The following is a 21,327-nucleotide window of genomic DNA, read 5'->3' as shown; positions in this document are numbered from 1 at the left end:
ACGAACTCAAGAGATCATGACCTGAGCTGAAACCAAGAGTCAGATGCTTAACTGACTGAGCTACCCAGGCGCCTCTACTTAAGCCAAAGTTCTAACCCACAGTGTGACTGTGTTAGAGATAGGGTCTGTGGGGAGGTGATAAAGGTTAAATGAGTTTATAAGGATGGAGTCATAGGGCTGATACCCCTCATAAAAGTGCGCTCTCTTTCAATGCCATCTGAGGACACAAAGAGAAGGCAGTCAAGAAGAGAGCTCTCATCAGAAATCAAACTGTCCAGCACCTTGATCTTTGGTTTTTCAGTCTCCAGAACTCTGAGAAAATAAATTTTTGTTGTTTAGGTCACAGAGTCTGTGATATTTTTTTTTAATATTTCAATCGCACATTTTTTAAAGTTTATTTATTTACATAGAGAAAGAGAGAGAAAGCAAGCAGGAGAGGGGCAGAGAGATGGAGAGAGAATCCCAAACAGGCTCCACAGCTGTCAATGCAGAGCCCAATGCAGGGCTCAAAATCATGAACTGTGAGATCATGACCTGAGCTGAAATCCAGAGTCAGATACTTAACCAGCTGAGCCACCCAGGCACCCCTGTGGTATTTTGTTATGGTAGCCTAGCTAACAAAAACATCTAGTAAGACCTATATTGGACTGCTGACCTCTGGTACTATACTATAAAAAATCTATGTTGTTATAAGCACTAAATTTTAGTAATTTGTTGCAGCAGCAATAGGAAACTCATGCTTCCCTATGTCATTAAATTTCTGCTAATGTAGCTTCCATGCTAGTTGTTAGCTTATCTTTAAATTACCTTATCTTAAAACACACTCTAATTGGAGCATCCATGTAGACCTTAGATCAGAAATGCAGCAAAGGAGTGATGGCCAAGGATTACAAAATACTGCACAACCATTATTACCTTCATCTCACAAGTTCAGGTTGTATTTATTTTTCTTAAAAAAAAACCTTTTAAAAGACAGTTATGAAATAATTCTTCTTACTAAGAAAACCTGTTGATTTGGTAACTTAAAATTCCATGAATGCAATATTTTAAGAAAAAAAGTCAAATGATATGGTAAATTATTGCTATGTGTGGAATGTTTCACACCTATAATTTTATCTGAAGGCTATAAATTTTTCTTGTTGCCCATGAAGCATGCATAAAGCATAGAATTAGCATTTTGAAGAATACCAAGGTAGAAAATATACCTTGGCAGACACTGTGGAACATTTAATACAAATAACCAAAGGTCTAAAAGGCTGCAAACTAAAGTAACATTTTACCATAACCAATAACTTCAGAGTGTCCAGTAAACCCAAAGCTATATACTCTTGAAATTCCACAATTTGTCGACTTAGAAAGTTTATAGTTTAGATATCCTCATATTTCTTCCAATTCTGTCATGTAGTAACTGAGTAGCTTTGAGTAAATACTTAATTCTTCTTCTTTAAATACTAACACCTTTAAACTTCACAAAATGAATAATTTAACTCTTTATTTTTATATTTTAACATCGTCAAACTTCTATTTATGTGAAAGTTTTACTTACGTTGTTTAGTTTACCCATGTAATATGTTCAACACTATGCTAACACAGAATGAGCTCTTTATATCTTAACTACTATTACCATATCCCCAGAAGGTTGTGTCAATTAGCATTTGCTGCATAACAAATCATTACAAAATATATTGGCTTAAAATAATTTCTGCTTATTTAGCATAGGATTCCGTAGGCCTTCTGGGTGATTGTTTTATCTGGATCAGTTCAGCTAATTTTGCTGAGCTAGTGACTATTGTCAGCAGGAAGCTTGATGAGGCTGGAGGAACTAGGATTGCTTCAATCTCATGCCTGACATGCTGTGGGCTCAAGCAATGGGGATGATTGAACCAGTGGTTCATCATTCAGCAAGATATCCTGGGTTTTATCATATTATGGTCAATCACAAAGTTCCTAAGGATAGCAAGAGGGTCAGCATCGTTGTATGTGAGGTTTTCAAACTTCTGCTGGGATCATGCTTGCTAATGTGCCATTGGCCAAATCAATGCCGGCCTGAAGTGAGTACAGCTGAGTACTACCAAAGGTCATGGATGGGGAGCTATAATTTTTGGTCATTTTTCCAATCAACCACAAGTGTGAGACTCACACATATTGCATTACTCAACATCTTCCTTGATATGTCTCATTTGCATCCTGACTTAATATGTAATATCTAAAGCTCACCTTGCTAATTTTCTAGGGTTTTACGATATCAAATGATTTTCCTCTGACTTATTCATGCTAGACTACCGGAGGACATCCCTAACTGTTCCTTTTCCTTTCTATAATATCCGGTCAATAGCCAATTTCTTTGGATTTTTATCTTTTTCAATTTTTTTAAATCATTACATTCTGTCTCTACCCCCACAACTACCACCCAAATTCATGCCACCATCATCTCTTGCCTAGAGATGTAACTTGCCAATTGCAATAGTTATTGAAATAGACCTGCATCCTTTCTCCTATTCAATCTGTCTCTAATAGTATAGATATATAGTCTATAAAATACATGTCTAATTATGTCACGTCACTGCTAAAAAACTTTCACTGATATATACTGGAAATTTGAAAAATGTGGAACTTGTATGGAGAAAATAGAAACAAGAAGACTAATATTTCAAGAAGGTAGATAGTGATAAAACTTGGGGAGAGAGAGAGAGAGAGAGAGAGAGAGAGAGTGTGTGTGTGTGTGTGTGTGTGTGTGTGTGTGTAGAGGTTATTTTTGAATGATGAGACATGAGTGTGTTTATAAGTAAAAATGCTTGGAAATGAAGGGAAGGAAGAACCAAGGGAACAAAGTCCAGGAGGAGTCAGAAGAGATGGAATCCAGAACATCGGTGGGAGTCTGAGGTCAGATGACATAGGCTGATCCATGTGTTTGGATTTTATTCAGTAGGCAATTAATACACAATGTCTGGCATATAGTATGTAATTAAACAATTGTGAATAAATGAATAAATCAATAACAAAGATTTTGATGAGGAAAATGATATAATGCCACTTGTTTTCCAAAAAGTAAATCTGGCAAAGGAGAATCAAGTAAGATGATCTTGAAAAAGTGAGGGATTTGAGTTGAAGAAACTATTTGGGCAGTAAGTACATTATTTTGTATGAACAATAACAAGGGCCTAGACTAGGACTGAATAGAGGGAGAACAATGACAGTATCCAGGAGACACATCATAGGGAGAAGGAGACCTAGCAAGAGTTTTGTGGTCACCTGATGAAAAACAAAAATAGAAGGGTGTGAACTGCATTTAGACAGATTACCAAGTTTCCAGACAAAGAGACTGAATATTGTTGAAGGAAAAAAGGAAGAAACACATTTGAGGGTTGTTGAGAAGATGATCAAGTCCATTTTAGACCTACTGGGTTTAGAACCAGAGCGAGGCTTCATGTCCTGACACTTAGAAAAAAGCTGGGATAAAGTTTCTTGCTTCCATGTTTTTCATTCCATTTTTTTCAGCCTGGGATGCCTTTGCTCTACTCCAACTGTTTAATTCTTATTCAACCATTAGGACATCTTTTAGTTCCTTGGCCCTGAACTCCTAGGATTTTTACCACTTTTCCAATCTTCTTTGACAATACTTTGTTTGACAACTCTTTTTTTTAACCAGTTACTTCACAAGGTCTTACATTATAGTGAGTTTACATGTCTGCATCTCTCACCAGACTGGAAACTACTTGGGATGAGTGGTGGAAACTAAGAAATTATCTCTTATTACTGGGCATCATTTAAAATGTTTGTTTATGCTTTACTCATAAATAACAGAATAGGTATGCTTTTTATAGGGCACAAGAGAACCAAATATGCAGGCAAATAAAATGTGTACAGAAAAAGATTGTGAAGAAGTTAGTATAATACATTTGATACTGAAAGTGCATTGAATCATTATTATTTATTTCGATGATAAATTAAGAAAAGCACTAAGCAAAAGTCATAAACTTGAGATTGAATCCTGTTCCCTTGCTGTTTGGCTCTACTGAAGAAAGCTGATAAAACTCTTTGGCCTCAATTTTTCTTATCTACAAAATGACATTGAATGGTCTCTAAAATCTTCAAGAATTTTTCACTTGCTACCATTTTTGGTTTTGACTAAGTATATAGGTAAAACAAATAAAATACCCTGATCTAAAGGAATCAGAAGGTATGTACTAGAGTCAGAATGCACTACAGTGAAATAACAACATTTTCCAGGTCCCACTGCAAACTTCTGGATCCTATAAATCTTCACCCAGAGGGACACAGTTGCAAGTGATACCATCTGAATGTTCCTGACATTTAGGGATTCCAATTACCCACTCTCTGTTCCAAGCCTTACTTACATAACTGTGGAACATTTCTGCACATAGTCTGAAGAAAGATAGTATATGTGTAAGGGCACACCGAACTTGGCCATCAAATTTTGAATTTGTATGTGTAATAATGGAACTCCCCATTATGACATGATCAACACTTGGTTCTCCCTGCTCCTCTGCACTAAATATAACTATAAACTCTGGAAACAAACCAACAGACAATCAAAGAACTTTAAAAATTGGAAGAGGAAGATGAATTGGTGAGAGATCCCAGGGCTAGAGAGCAGCACAGTAGCAGGACATCTTGTAAGCCCACAGCCCCCAGAAGAAGGTAGGCCTAGTGTTTCTTGGTTTCCAAACTAGCAACAAAGGGTATCCCAGATAAATTCATTCTTACCGGAGATCCAATGAGAGGGCCTCTGACAACACCAGGTGCATCCAGTAGAACCAGCAAGAGGGATCAACTGGAAGTGCTACTGTTCATAAGCAGCTAAAGAAGGTATTCCCTTTTGCCACTGGTCCTATGACTCTGATCTCCCCCCCAGAAAAACCATGCTTCCAGGAGATATGGCAAGGTGGTTAGCACCACAACAAGTACCCAGACCAGGAGTTTCTCATCTCTTTAGCCAGGCTTGAGATTCTCCTCTCCCATCTGAAGACTCTGTGCAGCTGGAGGGCACCAACATAGGGGATCACGCCCCAACAAACACTCTCCCTGGAAAACCTCTCTGTCCTTCATATGCAGGGGGTAACACACCACTACAAGCTCTCAGCTCAGGAAGCACTGTTTTGTCTCATGGGCCCAAGAATCCTTTCACCAGTCTAGCAGGAAAAGGCAGTCTGGCTGGTAAGCTCCTTCAGATTTCTCAAGTGGCATCACTGGGGACCAGTAAAGCCCCAGTGACATGAAATAAACCAAACGGACCAACATAGCACCACACAGTTTCTGAAAACTAGCCTTTAATTGAATCATTATCACTTCTCAGTCTTTTGGCTAAGATTATGTGCAACTGAATTGTTAAAGAAGACTAGGGCTTGCATGCCAACCCTAAACAGGGTGTCCTTCTGTTAAAATAAAATAATTTAAATAAAAGAAGTTAAACAGAGTCTTCATATACAGTAGCCAAAATGTTCAAAATAACAATAAAAAATCATCATCATATCTAGAACCAGGGAGAACTGCAACCTGAATGCAAAAAGATAATCAACTAATGCTAACAGTGAAATTAATAAAATGTTGGAATTATCTCACAAGGATTTTAAAGTAACCATCATAAAAAGGTGTTCACAAATAATTATGATATATCTTGAAATGAGAAACAGAAAGCCTTAGAAAAGAAACAGAAGTTAGAATTAAAAAACAAATGGAAACTATAGAATTGAAAAATACAATAAGTTTTAAAAACTCAATGGATGGGCTCAATAGTAAAGTGGAGATGATGGCAGATAGATCTGAGTTTGAGGGCAGAACAATAGGACTCAGCCAATCTGAACAACAGAGAATATAGGCTAAACAACAACAACAACAACAAAAATGAGCACATCTTCAGGGATTTGTGAGACAATAACACAAGATCCAACATTCTTATCCTTGGAGTCCCATTGAGCAGCAAAAGATATAAGAGATGAAAAAGTAAAGAAATAAAGTCTGAAAATATCTCAAATTTGGCAAAAGAAACAAACCTACAGATTCATGAAGTTGAGGAAATCCACATCAAGACACATCATAATTAAACTTCTGAAACTAAAGCAAAGAAAATATCTTAAAATGAGTCAAAAAAAAAAAATGACAGCTTACCTGAGTCTATGGTGGCCATTAGGAAGTGACACAATGTTTGTTCAAATGCTGTAATAGAAGAACAGTCAATCATGAGTTTGAGTTTTATCCCTAGTGAAACTATCCTCGGGAACTAAGGGGTAATAAAAACATTCTCAGATGAAGAAAAACTAAAAGGTTTTTCACTATCAGACTTTACCTTAATGATTAATGACAGAGGCTGATGCTGTGATACCAGTACCGTTTGTATCAGTACAGTTTTGTATCAGGTTTTATACAGCAACTTGCCATAAAGAATTTCAATTCCATGGGAAGGAGGTCTATTTAGATAACTTCAGTAAAAGAGAGTGAAGCAAAATGATAGAACCATTCATAGGGTGCTATGGAGCACACAAAGTGGGGGCATTAGGCCCAAGCATTGGTGCTTGGAGGAGATGATGTCCAAGTGAATCTTGAACCAAATGAAGAAAGTAGCTTGAGAGAAAATTTTGGAGAAAAAAAAGAACTAGAAAGTGGGGAGCTAGCCATAAGTAGGTATTTCTTAAACAGAGAACAAAAGCTTTTGCTTAGGACAGAGCACAAGATAATACTGAGCAGGTGTTAGGGAAGTGGCATGTAATGCTTTAGAAAAGGAATTTTTATAACAGAAAAGATGTAAAAGAAGGATTTCATTGTGGATTATTCGTGAAATAACCAGAGTCTGGACAAATCACTTAATGGAAATGCAGATGGTAGGGACTTACTGGTTTCAATGGAAAAAGAATTCATTTGCTTTGTCAAGCTATTGTACTTAGCAGCAAAAGAAAGAAAAACATCAAAAACTACCCTTCAGGGACCTTGTAATTTTCTGCAATGGGAAAGTTCCTAATTTCTTCCTAAAATAGCCCTATGGCCCCTCTTTTCTTTTTAACATTCAAATGACAAATTTTTAAACTTAAGAAAAAATAAATTCAATGGGTAGTTTGTGATAAAGTTGTCTTCTGTTTGTGTGAATGGAAAATTTGTATTCCCTTTCCCTTTCCTTTATTTGAAAACAACAACAACAACAACAACGTTAATGTTGTAGAGCAAAACTTTTTGCAACTTAGCTACCAGAGGAATTTTATCCTTTACACTAAAATTACAACAGGTTATAAAATTATTTTTTATGCAGAAACATTTGTTTGCCATCAAAATGAATATGTATCTGTGATATGTACAATAAAATATAATGAAAATATAATGGTTTATGGAATTGCTGGCATATAATTTGTGGTTCTTGAACAACACATACAACAAAACGTCTTCCCAAGTAGGCCCACAATTTTGTTGAGATCACAATTTTCCTTGCTACACTGGGAGAAAAAACATCTTTCAGTTTTTCTGAAATGTTCTCATCTCCATCCCTTCTCCATTCCTATTGCTAAAAATCATAATCCATTCCCTCTCTCTGTCTATCATCTAACCAGCTGGTCACCGAATTTTTATCACCTTTATCTCCTAAATCTACTCCTTAATCTCAGTTCATTGCCCTAGTTGAACAATCATCATTTCTTATGTTACTATCATAGTAAATTCCCAGCTCACCCATGGAGCTCTAGTTTCATCGCTTCAAATTATCCTTCACAGAACTAAAAAAGTAAGTGGTCTTTCTAAAAAAATGCATCTCATCACACGTTCCCTCTGTTTAAAAGTCTATAGGGGCATTCCCACCAACAGTGCCCTTTGTAGCAACATGGATGGAACTGGAGAGTGTGATGCTAAGTGAAATAAGCCATACAGAGAAAGACAGATACCATATGGTTTCACTCTTATGTGGATCCTGAGAAACTTAACAGAAACCCATGAGGGAGGGGAAGGAAAAAAAAAAAAGAGGTTAAAGTGGAAGAGAGCCAAAGCATAAGAGACTCTTAAAAACTGAGAACAAACTGAGGGTTGATGGGGGGTGGGAGGGTGGGGAGGGTGGGTGATGGGTATTGAGGAGGGCACCTTTTGGGATGAGCACTGGGTGTTGTATGGAAACCAATTTGACAATAAACTTCATATATTGAAAAAAAATTTTTTTAAAAAGTCTATAGGGGCTCATAATTGCTTTTAGACTAAAATCAAAACCCCAAGGCATGGTCCCAGTGTTTTTGCACGATGATTCCTGATAGTCTTTTTAAGGTTTTTGAGACATTTGGGATTTGTACAAAAACAAGAACTAAAATACATATCTTCTGATACCTTCTCTGCACATAAATTTCTTTTGATAATTTCAAAAATATTAATCCATAATACCTTTTATACCATGACTGAACTCTATCTTTTAGCAAATTCTAAAATGAAATTTAGGTCAAATAAAGATGAGTGTATATAATCAACTCTATTCACAAATCGTCTGACATTCCATAAGTGAGAAACAAAAAGTTTACTTTAGTTTTTCCCCCAAAATGTATTTGCTTTATGGAAGTTGGACCTTTATATTCATTGGAACACAGACCTAACTGCAGCACCGCAGACTCAGTGATAATACAAATAGTGTTTTCATAAAGGACAAGTAAATGCGCTCTCAGTAACAACCTGGTCTAGATTAGGAAGGCTGTGGCAGAAATGAGAAGGAACCAGAGACAGTTTAGATGAGTTTGGAATGATTTTACTGAGAATATAATCTATTTGTTCATTTTTTCCTGTGAGCAGAATCTTCCATTACAGGAAGAAAAATACAAAAAGAAATTAAGGCTCTTGGAACCTCTGCTATCTGTAAACCTTTAAGATTGTGTTTACCCAATTGGATTACAATGAAACATAAACATGAGGATCTGGCCATGACATTGGGCAGATATAGTAATCAGCTGGGTTCCAACTGCTGGGAAATCTCTACCAGAAACTTCTCAAGTTCACTCACAAGATGATAATTCACTCCCTAGGGTAATCGACACTTCTAAATAAAAAATCAAGAGGAGATGAATTGTATTTCAAGGTTAACTCAGCACAGTTCTCAAAGATTTAAAACAGAAACATGATCTATGTTTGGAGTCTAAGGTCTACATCCGCCTCATTATTTTTAGTGTTCCCTTAATTTTATTTACATTTAAACACTTCTTTAAATCACACACTAATATGTGCACAAATTTCATTTAGTTTTTCCATGATGCCCGCACAGGGTCAAACACAAAGGAAGTGTTTGATGAATAAATATTGATGGAGGTATATTAGTTAGGGTTTGTGCATTTTGCTGTTTCATAAGCATAATAAAATGATTATAGTTTCCAAAGACCTTTCAAATAATCTATCCCTTTTAAACTTTGTAACAATGAAGTAGATATTATTACATGAATCTTTCATTTTTTTATTTTTTAAACATCTTTTTTAAATTTTCTTTTTAATGCTTATTTATTTTTGAGAGAGAAAGGCATAGAGTGTGAGGCGGGGAGGGGCAGAGAGAGAGGGAGACACAGAATCTGAAGCAGGCTCCAGGCTCTGAGCTGACAGCACAGAGCACGATGCAGGGCTTTGAAACTCATGAATGGTGAGATCATGACCTGAGCCAAAGTCGGATGCTTAACCAACTGAGCCACCCAGGCACCCCTAAATGAATCTTTTAAAAGGTGTAATGATGTCTGCCTCAGGGGACACTTAGAAAACAGAGGAGTCACTATCATTGCAGAGTAAAGGCTCTGCCTCTCTGCACTGTCAGAAGGGAATATGGGATTTATATTTTAAAGAGAGTAGGTTGACTGCCCATCTAGAGTCTCAGTCATTAGGAGAGGAGATGCTGGAGAAAAACACCTTAGTCTTTCTATAACTAGTCTTAGTCTCTACTACAACTGCCACCCAAATCACTTTTACCTAATTTTTGAAGTTCTGTATTAGCTGCCTGACCAGTCTCCCTTTACTAACTGCTCCCTTCAAACCAACGTTTCCTACAATGCTTCTAAGAGTGGCCTTTTAAAAATGCATATCTGAGGGGTGCCTGGGTGGCTCACTCAATTAAGTATCTGATTTCGGCTCAGGTCATGATCTTGTGGTTCAAGTGTTCAAGCCCTGTGTCATGCTCTGTCCTGACAGCTAGGAGCCTGGAGCCTGCTTGGGATTCTCTCTCCCTCTCTGTCCCTCCACCACTCATGCTCTGTTTCTGTTTCTCAAAAATAAATAAACTTTAAAAAAATTAAAAATGCACATCTGATTTTGTCATCTCTCTGTTTTTTGGAAGTAAACGCTTCCCACTGCTCTTAGAATAAAGATCACAGTCCTTCTAATCACATTAATGACCAATTTTGATACAAACATGTTAATGACTAATTATGAGGCAAAGTGATACAAAAGAAGGGGGACAATAATACTAGAAAACAATAACGTGGAAGATGTAAGGGGTGAATGGACTTATTTCTAAGATCTTTGTATTGTTTGGAAAGAGAGATATTGCCAAATATGTATGTTAAAAATATAGAGATATGATTTTTTTCATATACTATAGTACAGCATTCTTAGATTTTATATTGAAAGCTATTATCTCAATTGACCTTAAGTTTGATGATACAATAATTTGTCTCTCTCCCACATGGCTAGCAACCTTCAGGACCACTTAGATGGCAGGTAAACTAGTGGACTCAAGGGCCTCCTCTGCAAGTGCCATACGTGTTCTCCAGTCAAACTCACATAATTTTAACTGATAAAAAGTCATATGTGGGGAAAGTAGCCCCAAGCAGAAAGTCAACAGTTAGTGATGCATACAAAAAAATAATAATAATTATAATAATGATTCTTGGCCTTAAAACAGAAGTTTTACAGGGGGGTTTATTTGCAACCTTAATGTTTGTAAAGTTTGGAACTTGCAAAGAATGGGTCTTGTGTAAATGCTAACAAACTGTTTTATGTAACTGTAAGAAGTTCTGTGTCTAACCAATTCATTAACTCCCAATCATACAGAAATGTACTAAAGCAATAATTTTGTGAATCACTGTTTCAACATGGTTATATTTATTTAAAAAAATATTGTTGGGGCGCTTGGGTGGCTCAGTCAGTTGGGTGTCCGACTTCAGCTCAGGTCATGATCTCGCAGTTTGTGAGTTCAAGCCCTGTGTCAGGGTCTGTGCTGACAACTCAGAGCTTGGAGCCTGCTTCAGATTCTGTATCTCCCTCGCTCTCTGCCTATCCCCCGCTCACACTGTCTCTCTCTCTCTCTCTCTCTCTCTCTCAAAAATAAACATTAAAGAAATTGAAAAAATTGTTATTATATTTAAATCATTTAGAATAAAGTAGATTAAAACTAGTTGACCAATCCTGCACTTTCCAACCAGTGATTTTGATATTGTGTACACAGTCTAATGTCATAACTTGGAATTTAACCCAAAGAAAATATTTGAAACAACTTAAGTTAATTTATATAACTCTTTTTTTAAAGTTTATTTATTTATTCTGAGAGAGAGAAAGGGAGGAAGAGATAGAAAGAGAGAGAAGACAGCATGCATGTGGGGGAGGGGCAGAGCGAGAGGGAGAGAGAGAATCCCAAGCAGGCTCCATTCTGTCAGTGCAGAGCCCCATGTGGGGCTCAAACCCACAAACCATGAGATCAGAACCTGAGCCCCAATCAAGAGTCAGAGGCTTAACCAATTGAGCCACCCAGGAACCCCAAGTTAATTTATAGAACTCTTGGTTGCATTGTGAATCATTTTTGAACTTCGGCTTTTAAATTATTTTTAAACACAACACAACAGTAAAATAAAGTTAACTTCAAAAAAACAAAGAGATCCTAGTCCTTGACTTGAAAACACCCTGCATGTTTAACCCCGCCCCCTGCTCAGCCATTACTAGGATCCCTCTCCTCCAAGCTTTCCACACTCAGCCATAGTGGAGCTTGTTAAGCTCCCTGACTGGCTAGTTCTCTACTGTCTTGGGCTCTCACACCCTCCAGCCTCCATGTCTGCCTAGATCTGATGCTCTGACTCTACCAATCTGGCTAGGATTTCCTCCTGCAGGTCTCTGCTCTAGGTTACTTCCTCCAGAAGTCTTTCCTTTTTTTCCAGTTTGGGTTAGGTCTTCCAGATTACATGGAGGTGTCCTCTCTGCACATGTATATGTGTTTATGTCATGCTTTTCATCTCCACTCCCCAGCCTCATTCCTTCTTTAGCTCATCACCAAATCCCCAGTACTAATTCATGCATGGCACTGAGTAGATGATTTACAAACATTTGTTAAATAAATCTCCTTCCACTATAAGTTTTCCCCTCTACCGAGCAGTTTTCTTCAACCTTTCCTTTTGCCTTAGAAGTTTCCGTATTCTGGACCCTTTTCCTACTGGCCTATTTCTCCTTCTGCCAAGCTTCAATTGTTTATTTGGAGCTCACTTTAAGTGTCACTGTTTAAGAAGACTATTCATGATTTTTTATTTGATTTTTAAGAAAAATAGCTGACACATTCATTGTATTTTGAAAGCTCTCACAGCATGCCAATATGTCATTAACATTTACATCTGATTGTGATATATAATAATGGTGAAAATTATCTGAAATTAAAACATATTTGGAACATTACTTAATTTTTTTCACGAGTGCCTTCTGAAATTCAGTTAATATGATGCACTTCCACCCAGTGGCCTGACAACATTCAGAAAAGCATAATAGTGTCATTTATAAAATTTGGTCCCAACCTCATCAAATAAATGATAAATTGCTCTTCATAAGACATTATGTATAAACCATGGCATTAGAAAATTCCTGTCACTCTTGCCAGCAGAGAGCTGTAGTACAAACAGGCCAATAATAAGATCTCACTAATTTGTAGCAATTCCCTGAATATTATTATTGCTAATATATTGCTAAATAAGGTTCACATGCATGTAAGATTCTCAGTTTCTTTGAATCACATTGTCTATTAATAGTGTATTCATTCTGGCATTATAAATGAGGTCATCTTTTTCACAAAATCAATCTAGATAAATATTTTATATGTTGCAACAGTCACCTTTATTAATCAAAGATAATGTAAGAAATTTAATGGAAGCATTTGGGAAGCTTAAATGCGTATAGTGCAGAGAAGATATATTATGAAGATAGTAGCAAAATTAATAGCAGTAAGAATCTGTGCATTGTGAACAGTGGAACAGATGGAAAATGATTTGATATTTTAAAAATGAACTTAATCCAGATTGAAGCAATTATACTTGCACATTGTAGACAATACCGAAAAGTCTAAAAAGGAATTAAAACCTCTAATAATATCACCATGTAGAGGTAACTGAATAGAACACCAAGATTTTGCTCCATTCTATTATTTTCATACATATATTATATATATATATATGTATATAGTTTCAGAATTGTAATCATACATGATCACACTTTTAAAACTTCTTTTTCTAGTTTAGTATTATTGCCTAGGCATATTTTTTAAATCTTTTTGAAAAACACAGAGATAGCATACTTTGTCTTTGAAAACAAATATGATTTTAATGCTATCATAACTCCATTTATGATTGATTTATTCTTTAATCGTTGGATACTCAAGAAATTTCTCATATTCTAACATTATGAATAATAAACAAAATTGCTTAAAAACATTTGTGTATATGTTGAATTGCCCTATTAGCATAGATTCCTAGAAATGTAGTTACGGGATCACAATTTATGTGTATTTTTAATACTTTTGAGATTACTGCCAATTGCTTTCCCTAGTGGTATAGAGTATATGGTTTAATCATTTGTTTATGAGAATGCCATTTTTCAACTTATGCCCATCAATACTGGGTACTATTTCAAAACATTATGCCAACTTTATAGTCTGAAAAGGTAAATCAAGGGACAAAATTTTTATTAGTGTTAAATTCTTCACTGTATATACTTAAATGTCAGTGAAACAAACTTAAAGAGAAACAGAAGGCTGCATTAAATGGTAATAAGACTCTGTGGTTCCCTTTCTGGAAACTGGCTTTTTACTTATAATTTTTTATTTTTAGTTTTTGAGAGAGAGAGGAAGTGTGCACTCGTACACATGAGCAACTGGGGGAGAGACAGAGAGAGAGGGAAAGGGAGAACCTTAAGCAGGCTCCATGGTCCGCACAGAGCCCAATGTGGGAGTTGATCGCATGACCCTGGGTTCATGACCTGAGCCAAAATCAAGAGTCAGATGCTTAACCCACTGAGCCACCCAGGTACCCCAAGGGACTGGCCTTTTTTTAAAGTTAATTTTTGAGAGAGCGAGAGAGAGAGAGAGTGAGAGAGAGAGAGCACATGAGTGGGGGAGGGACAGAGAGAGATAGATACAGAATCTGAAGCAGGCTCCAGGCTCTGAGCTGTCAGCACAGAGCCCGATGCGGGGCTCCAACTCACGAACTGTGAGATCATGATCTGAGCCAAAGTTGAATGCTTAACCGACTGAGCCACCCAGGTGCCCAAGGAGATCGGCTTTTTAACTTGACCTGGGGATGGTATGAATTATAATCCAAAATCCCTTTAAAATGACAAAAAGAGAAGAAAAGAAGAAAAGACAAAGGTTGGATGAAGGAAGAAGGACAAGGGAGGAGTGGAGGGAGGGAAGAAGAAAGGGAGTTTTCTCAAATATTTCATGTAGTTTTGTATTTGTCTGAGTCCAAACTTCAGTCTTGGATCATGTATGAGATTTGAGGAGTGGGGAGAGAGATACTAGCAGAAGATGCTCTAAAATCTTGGATGGAAAAAAAAAAAACAGTGGAATGTATGAGATTTACACATATTTGGAAAGTTTAACTGAGAATAATGACTGCATCATTTCTTCACACATACAATTTCCTTTAAAAAATATCTTCTAGGAAAATCACTCTGTGTGAGCCAAGTTAAGAGCTACCCCTACTCACATACACACACACTCTCTCTTCCTGGTACAGTTGTGTGAACTCAAATGTATCAAGAATGTCAGCTATCAAAAAATAAATCTTTTTAACACTCCCCTTTTCCCATTCTAAGACCTGGCTACTAGATTGCCTTGTTACTGGAATAAAACAGGAAATATGAAATTTTGAATGTGTAGGTGCTGACAAGAGGTAGAAGCAAGTGAAGACATTTGCAACCACCCTATTTAGTCCTCTGCCTGTTTGATGACAGAATCAATCGTTTTCCTCTCCAAATCAATCATTAAGCTAAAAATTTCAGTCTTTGTTCTGGTTATTCTAATAATGGCAAATAATGAAGCATTGTCATTAGCAAGCATTTTTACCCAGAGTGTGACTAAATATTATCCCTTACTTTAGAGGTTTTGGTATGGAATAGAAAAATCAATGTTGATGTTTCAGTATATATGTGGCTAAATAATGAAGAAAAATCAAACATTTCCATGATGAAAAAGCCAAGGTAGGTACCTGCATAGTCCCTAGCTAGAGTTCAAACAGTCTGTCCTGGGAAGTAATGTTTAATTCCAGTTGGTCAAGATGGAGATCAAGAGCCATCCAGAAGATGTCGAAGGGCTCCCTTAATGTGCTCAGGTGAGGAGAGTGGCATTTGGGAGTTGCCTCAAGGAGAAGACACAGTTTAAACATCAGTCCTACAGACTAAATTTCTCATATACCAAAATTTGCACCTTTGAAAGCACAACCTCATCTACCATACTTTAAGCCTTTAAAGGCTTAAAGCCTTTAAGCCTTCCTTGAATTTTCCGAAGAATTTTTTGAGAGATCTTATAAATATGTAATAAAATGACAAGGTAATAAAGGAAAAAATACAGAGGTAGGTGGGGCTGGTGGGGTTGTAAGAAGTTCTGTATAATGAAACTCAGAAACAGTTGTCAAGCTTGTTCTCAATGTAATTTGTATTTGTATTGAGTCTGAGACATTATTCCCACAAGGGGAACGGTTTACCAATTCATCAGTTCTTTTCTCTGTAATTGAAGGCCTCTCAATTATACTCCTATAAGGTACAGAATCTGAGGCAAGGAGTGCTTAATATACAACCCCAGATCAGTATAAAAGAAGCAAGCTGTCTTCAAACCTCTGGTATCAGGCACAATTAGAATTGTGAATTTTAAGGAATAAGATGAATGGTCTTCTGCTTATATTTTGAAAAATGACTTAGTTATTTAATTTTTATCCTTAGGATTGCAGACATCTTATGAGATCTAAATACCCATGAAATCATCACAGCCCCTAGTATTATACACTATTGTGCTTATACTATAGAAAATAGAACTGAGAAATAATGGATTAAATGAATTGACAGGGCAAATTAATGGCCAATATTTCTCAAGCATTTACTATGTGCCATGCACAGGGCTATTTGAAATTTATTAACTCTTTAATACTCAGAACAGCTCTGTAAAATACGCATTATTTTCTTTCATATTATAGATGAAGCAAGTGGGGCTTAGTTCAATCATTCAGTTATGATGGCTTATAACTAGTAAATAGCCAAATTCTCTGATTTGAATTACTGTTTTCTCAGGAAACATTTCTATGGCTATGGTGTTTAATTTTTTTTTAATTTAGCTCAGGGATTGTGAATGTTAGAGATAATATCTATCTTTGCAGTTATTTTATTGTATTTTTGTTTCAATGTTCTGTATTTTTGGCTTACTGCAAGAATTTGTAATGGCTTTCACAATGGGCCTTTGGAGAGTTCCAATAACTGAACACAGATAGAACTCCAGTATTTTCCCATTGCAGAAAAAAAAAATCTTGAAACTTTATTCCTTATTGATGTCAAAACATCTGCCACATTGCTCTTTTGTTGTTTTACTACAGTTTATGAGGACTCAGCTTGAAAAATGAACCTATGAAAAAAGGCATTGAGTTATGGCATGTTTTTTTCATTCAAGATCTAATTTGATCAATTTATAATCAACAGCATCTTACATAACATGTAACATTTCATAGAAGGCAAATAAATAGTTATGGAACTAACTGATCAAAGAATGAATAAACTCTACTAAGTGACTTTATGCGTATATCACTTAGCATATACTTAGCATATCACTGTTGGCTATTATTATTATTATTATTAGCGAATGTAATAACAACTTATGTCTTGGAATGTTTTCAGCCTAATTGGGAAGATGGATTAAGTCCAGAAACACACATAGGTATCCAAACATTTTCTAAACAATCAGGGAAATAAAATATACTTTGAACGGCCATTTTCTCCACTAAATTATAAAACATTCCCAAAACACTATTATGTTTTCTTATGGTCTGTTGGATAAAAAAAAAAAAAAAACAATAATAATATCCTAAAGGTGCAGGATCCATTTTATACATCTACACAATCACTGACATGAAATATAAAGCCTTGACATGGTCAGTTAAGTTGATCTTGAGCTTTAATAACAGTGTTTCTCAATTTGCATGATGCCCACTGGCCATTTGCTTCAGAATAATCTGAGGCTTTTGAAGAAGTATGGTTTGGGGAAAAGGATTATTTTTATGTTGTTGTTTTTTTAATCTATCTGTCTGTCTGTCTGTTTGTTTGTTTGTTTGTTTATTTATTTATTTATTTATTTATTTATTTATTTTGAGAGAGAGAGACAAAGAGCATGAGGGGGAGAGGGACAGAGAGAGAGGGAGAGAAAGAATCCCAAACAGTCTCCATGCTGTTAGGGCAGAGCCTGACATAGGGTTCGAACTCACAAACCATGAGATCATGACCTGAGCCAAAGTCCAGAGTCAGAAGCTTAACCCACTGAGCCACCAGGTGCCCCATGGGGGGAAGGGTTCTTAAATTAACTTACAGTTTTAAATGATTTAAGATTTAAGTTAAATTATTCATAAGTAATGTAAGCTTTCCTACTTGTTCCTTATTTTACAGGAAATATTAGAATTGTTTAGCATCTCAAGTTTTAGCCATCAATCTCAAAACTGCTACAATGTAAATACAGGGAAAAACATATTTATGGACCATAGATAGGGTATCATTCAAATTTTGGTGTTTAAATTTTGGAAACAATTCTCTTGGGCAAAGGGGTCCATGGCCACTTGTTTCAAATAACCTGGGATGTTTTGAGCAATCAGCATCTCTGAGGGTGGGGCCCAGTAACTCCTGCTAGTGATTTTTACTCACACTGAAATCAGAAAAAAAAAAAAAGCTTCTTTCTTGGCTCTTGAGTTCATAGCTGGAAATGATTAGAGCCATAGCAACAGAGTGGGGAGCCAGTACCTGCTCATATGAGCCCTTCTGGAGCGAGTGATAGTCTGCTAAGATAATGCAGTCCTGGACAAGGTCAAAGGACTTAGCGCCCCATCAGCTGTTGGGGAGGAAAAATAATTTTTACTCTACCTTTCTAGGTTCTTGTCTAAGACCACCCTATCCCATCATAATAAATTAACAAGAGAAAATCAAATAATTTTAATTACATATGCACATGTGTGCATGTGGGGGTCCTACAAAGATAGGAGACTCAAAGGCATTCAGGCAATTGAGGCTTATGTACCAACCTGAGCTAAGGAAAGGGACAGGGGCCTGGAGCTTCAAAGGGGAGGAAAACAATTCACAGGAAGTTAGAAAGAAGAAATGTTTGGTAAATAGATGTCTGCCTTCCTACACAGATAAGTCTCTCAGATAAAAATGTTACCTCTGTTGCAGGCCCTCATTCTAAATTCTTTTAGGCAGATAATGGTTAGGTAAAAAGCTTTTGCTGAGTCCCCTGGGTCTTGATTACCTTTAGCTCAAAATAATCCATATGTGAATATGGCACACTTTGAGGTGTCATATTCTGTTCCCATCTACAGCCCAAACTCCCTTCCACTACACATCCCTGGAGGGCAGGAGTTCAGAATGGGCACGCATATGATGGGGCCATTACAAAACAGAAAGCATAAAATTGATGCCCTGAAAACAGACAATTGTTTTGTTTAATTACTGCCCTGGTTCTGAATTATGAGGACTCAATGTTGCTAGAATGATTAGTAAACAGAAATTTCTAATTAAATTAATTAACACAGGCTTAAACAGAAAACCTTTCTGTGTTTCTATTTTTGTCAATAACAGAGAAACTGAAAATCCTGGCTGAATCAATCGGTATCATTAATGTAAATGTCAATTATTATGATTCAATAGACATATGGATAGGATGACCATCCATCCTGGTTTGTCTGCAATGGCTCTGGTATAAGCCTGACCTGGCAGAATCAGGGAGAGTGCCTCTTTTGCTCTCAAAAGTGTTCTGGTTTGAATTATTTTAAATATTGTTTTAATGTTTATTTACTTTTGAGAGAGAGAGAGAGGAGACACAGTGTGAGCGGGAAGGGTCAGAGACAGAGAGAGGACACACAGAATCTGAAGCAGGCTCCAGGCTCTGAGCTGTCAGCACAGAGCCCGACGCAGGGCTTGAACTCACAGACCATGAGATCGTGACCTGAGCCAAGTCAGACACTTAACCAACTGAGCCACCCAGGTGCACCCTGAATGATAAGTTATGTAGCCATCTAGTCCATAGATACATCTCCAGAGGAGACTGATCAGGGTGTGAAACATCCTTGAATTTGTGTGTATATTTTTATATTTGGGTATACTATATTTATGATTGCATGATCTCTTTGTTTCATGAAAGCTGAATTGTCAGGAAAATGCTTTCCAGTTAAGTGAAGTTTCTGGTACTATGGATTCTGATCTCATGAAATTTCCTTATGCTATATATGTTGGGCTTTTGTTTTGGACATTTTAAACATTCTGATGGCCCATGAATCAGAAGCACTTTATAATTCACACTCCCCAGGAACTAAGCTATAGAGAAGCAGTATCTCTTACCCATAATTGGGAATTAAAGTAGTTTTGATTGTATTTAAAAGTCTTTTGGAAGGAACTAAATTGAAAAGTAGATGGGCCTAAGCACTCCAAAAGCAGAGGATAGAAGACAGATGACAACAAAGGGCAGATGAAAAGACAAGCAAATGATTTTGCTTTATGCCAGGGAAGATATTTGGTACTTCCTATTTAAAAGGCTCTTTGTGACCATTAATTAGCTAATCCCTAGCAGTCTCCTGGTAGAATATATCAGCATTATTATCACTCACTGCAGATACAAAATTTGAAAGACTAAGATTAAGGAGGTTTAGCAGGAATTGAAAGCTAATGAATGGCATAGTAAGAATTAGATCGGAGTCTCTGTTGGGCAATTCTATTTGGAGTCCACCAGGCCCGAGTGTCTGTAGTGTACCCAACATACTGCTCTATGATTACAGAAGGGCACCCTGAGGAATGCACGGGTCTGATAAGAAAAGATCAGCTCAAAGCTACTTTGAAAGCTAAATGGAATGTCTGAGTCCATGAGGCGCTGAAATGCTATCTTTGCCTCAGACCTCCATGGATGAAAGACATGGTTCAGTTTCCCCTGAAAGGAGACACATACTGAGGAAAATCAGCGATTGGCCTTAGGAACAGACTTTACATTATGTCAGCTGACAACAGAGAGTAATAGAAAGGGACTAAGGGAACAAAGCTTTGTATGTTTTGAGCTGCAACTTTCCAGAATAATCACAGCTACGCTTTGAAACAAATAGCTTACTGGGATCGTCGTCAGAAGAAAAGCTCACTGCAATGTCCTTAAACTCAGATAAAAATCTGAGAAGGAGCTAGTTAACTGGAGAAAGCTCTGAATTAGTGAATCGTTTGCTTTCTATCTCACATCAACCAGTAAATTGCCAGTCAATTCACTGACATACAAGAAACACAATGACAAAATGCCATTAAACAAATTGTAGATTAGAAGACAGGATTTTTCTAAACTTTTCAACTAGTCAATTAGTATTGAGAGTTTCACATTTTTTCCTCTTTTATATTACCTTGAAATGGGGAGTTCTTTAGAAGAAATGACTCTTACACTTACATCAAAACTAGCTGCAGATGTATTACAGGTTTAAATGAAAAAAGAAAAGTAATGGAAGAAAATACATATGAGCCCACATAACTTTGGGATAGATAACATTGTTTGTTTAAGCTTATCACATGAAGTAATAGAAACACGATCAAATCAACAGTGTATACTTGAAACTTACCTAATATTATAGGTCAATTATATCTCATTAAAACCAAGGAAAAAATTAAAAAAAAAAAAACAGAATACTTGAGGAAGTAAATGTAGTGTATTTATTAATATCACTAATGGAATAACATCATGACTATACAAAGAGCTCTTAAGATCAGTAAGCTCTTAAAATCCATCCAAAAGGAAGGTTGGTAAATGAAATAAATAAAAGATGAAATACTATTGGCTAGTAAGAAATTTTTAAAATGCTGAAACTCACTATTAATCAAAGAAAATCTTATTAAAAAATAATATGTACACGTAATGTGATAACTAGA

At 36.5% G+C, this 21,327-nt stretch overlaps 1 long non-coding RNA gene across 1 annotated transcript in view; it reads right to left on the bottom strand.

Annotated features, from left to right (window-relative positions):
• The window catches only part of LOC113601063 (uncharacterized), a 521,919-nt gene that overhangs the window by 169,165 nt on the left and 331,427 nt on the right, over positions 1–21,327 (bottom strand). Inside the window, exon 9 of the long non-coding RNA XR_008296022.1 lies at positions 6,130–6,177. This is a non-coding gene — a long non-coding RNA (uncharacterized LOC113601063). The remainder of the gene's footprint in view (positions 1–6,129; positions 6,178–21,327) is intronic.

The sequence above is a fragment of the Acinonyx jubatus genome, chromosome A1 (assembly GCF_027475565.1).
Source record: "Acinonyx jubatus isolate Ajub_Pintada_27869175 chromosome A1, VMU_Ajub_asm_v1.0, whole genome shotgun sequence".
NCBI lineage: Eukaryota > Metazoa > Chordata > Mammalia > Carnivora > Felidae > Acinonyx > Acinonyx jubatus.
This window is presented reverse-complemented; position numbering and strand designations above follow the sequence as displayed.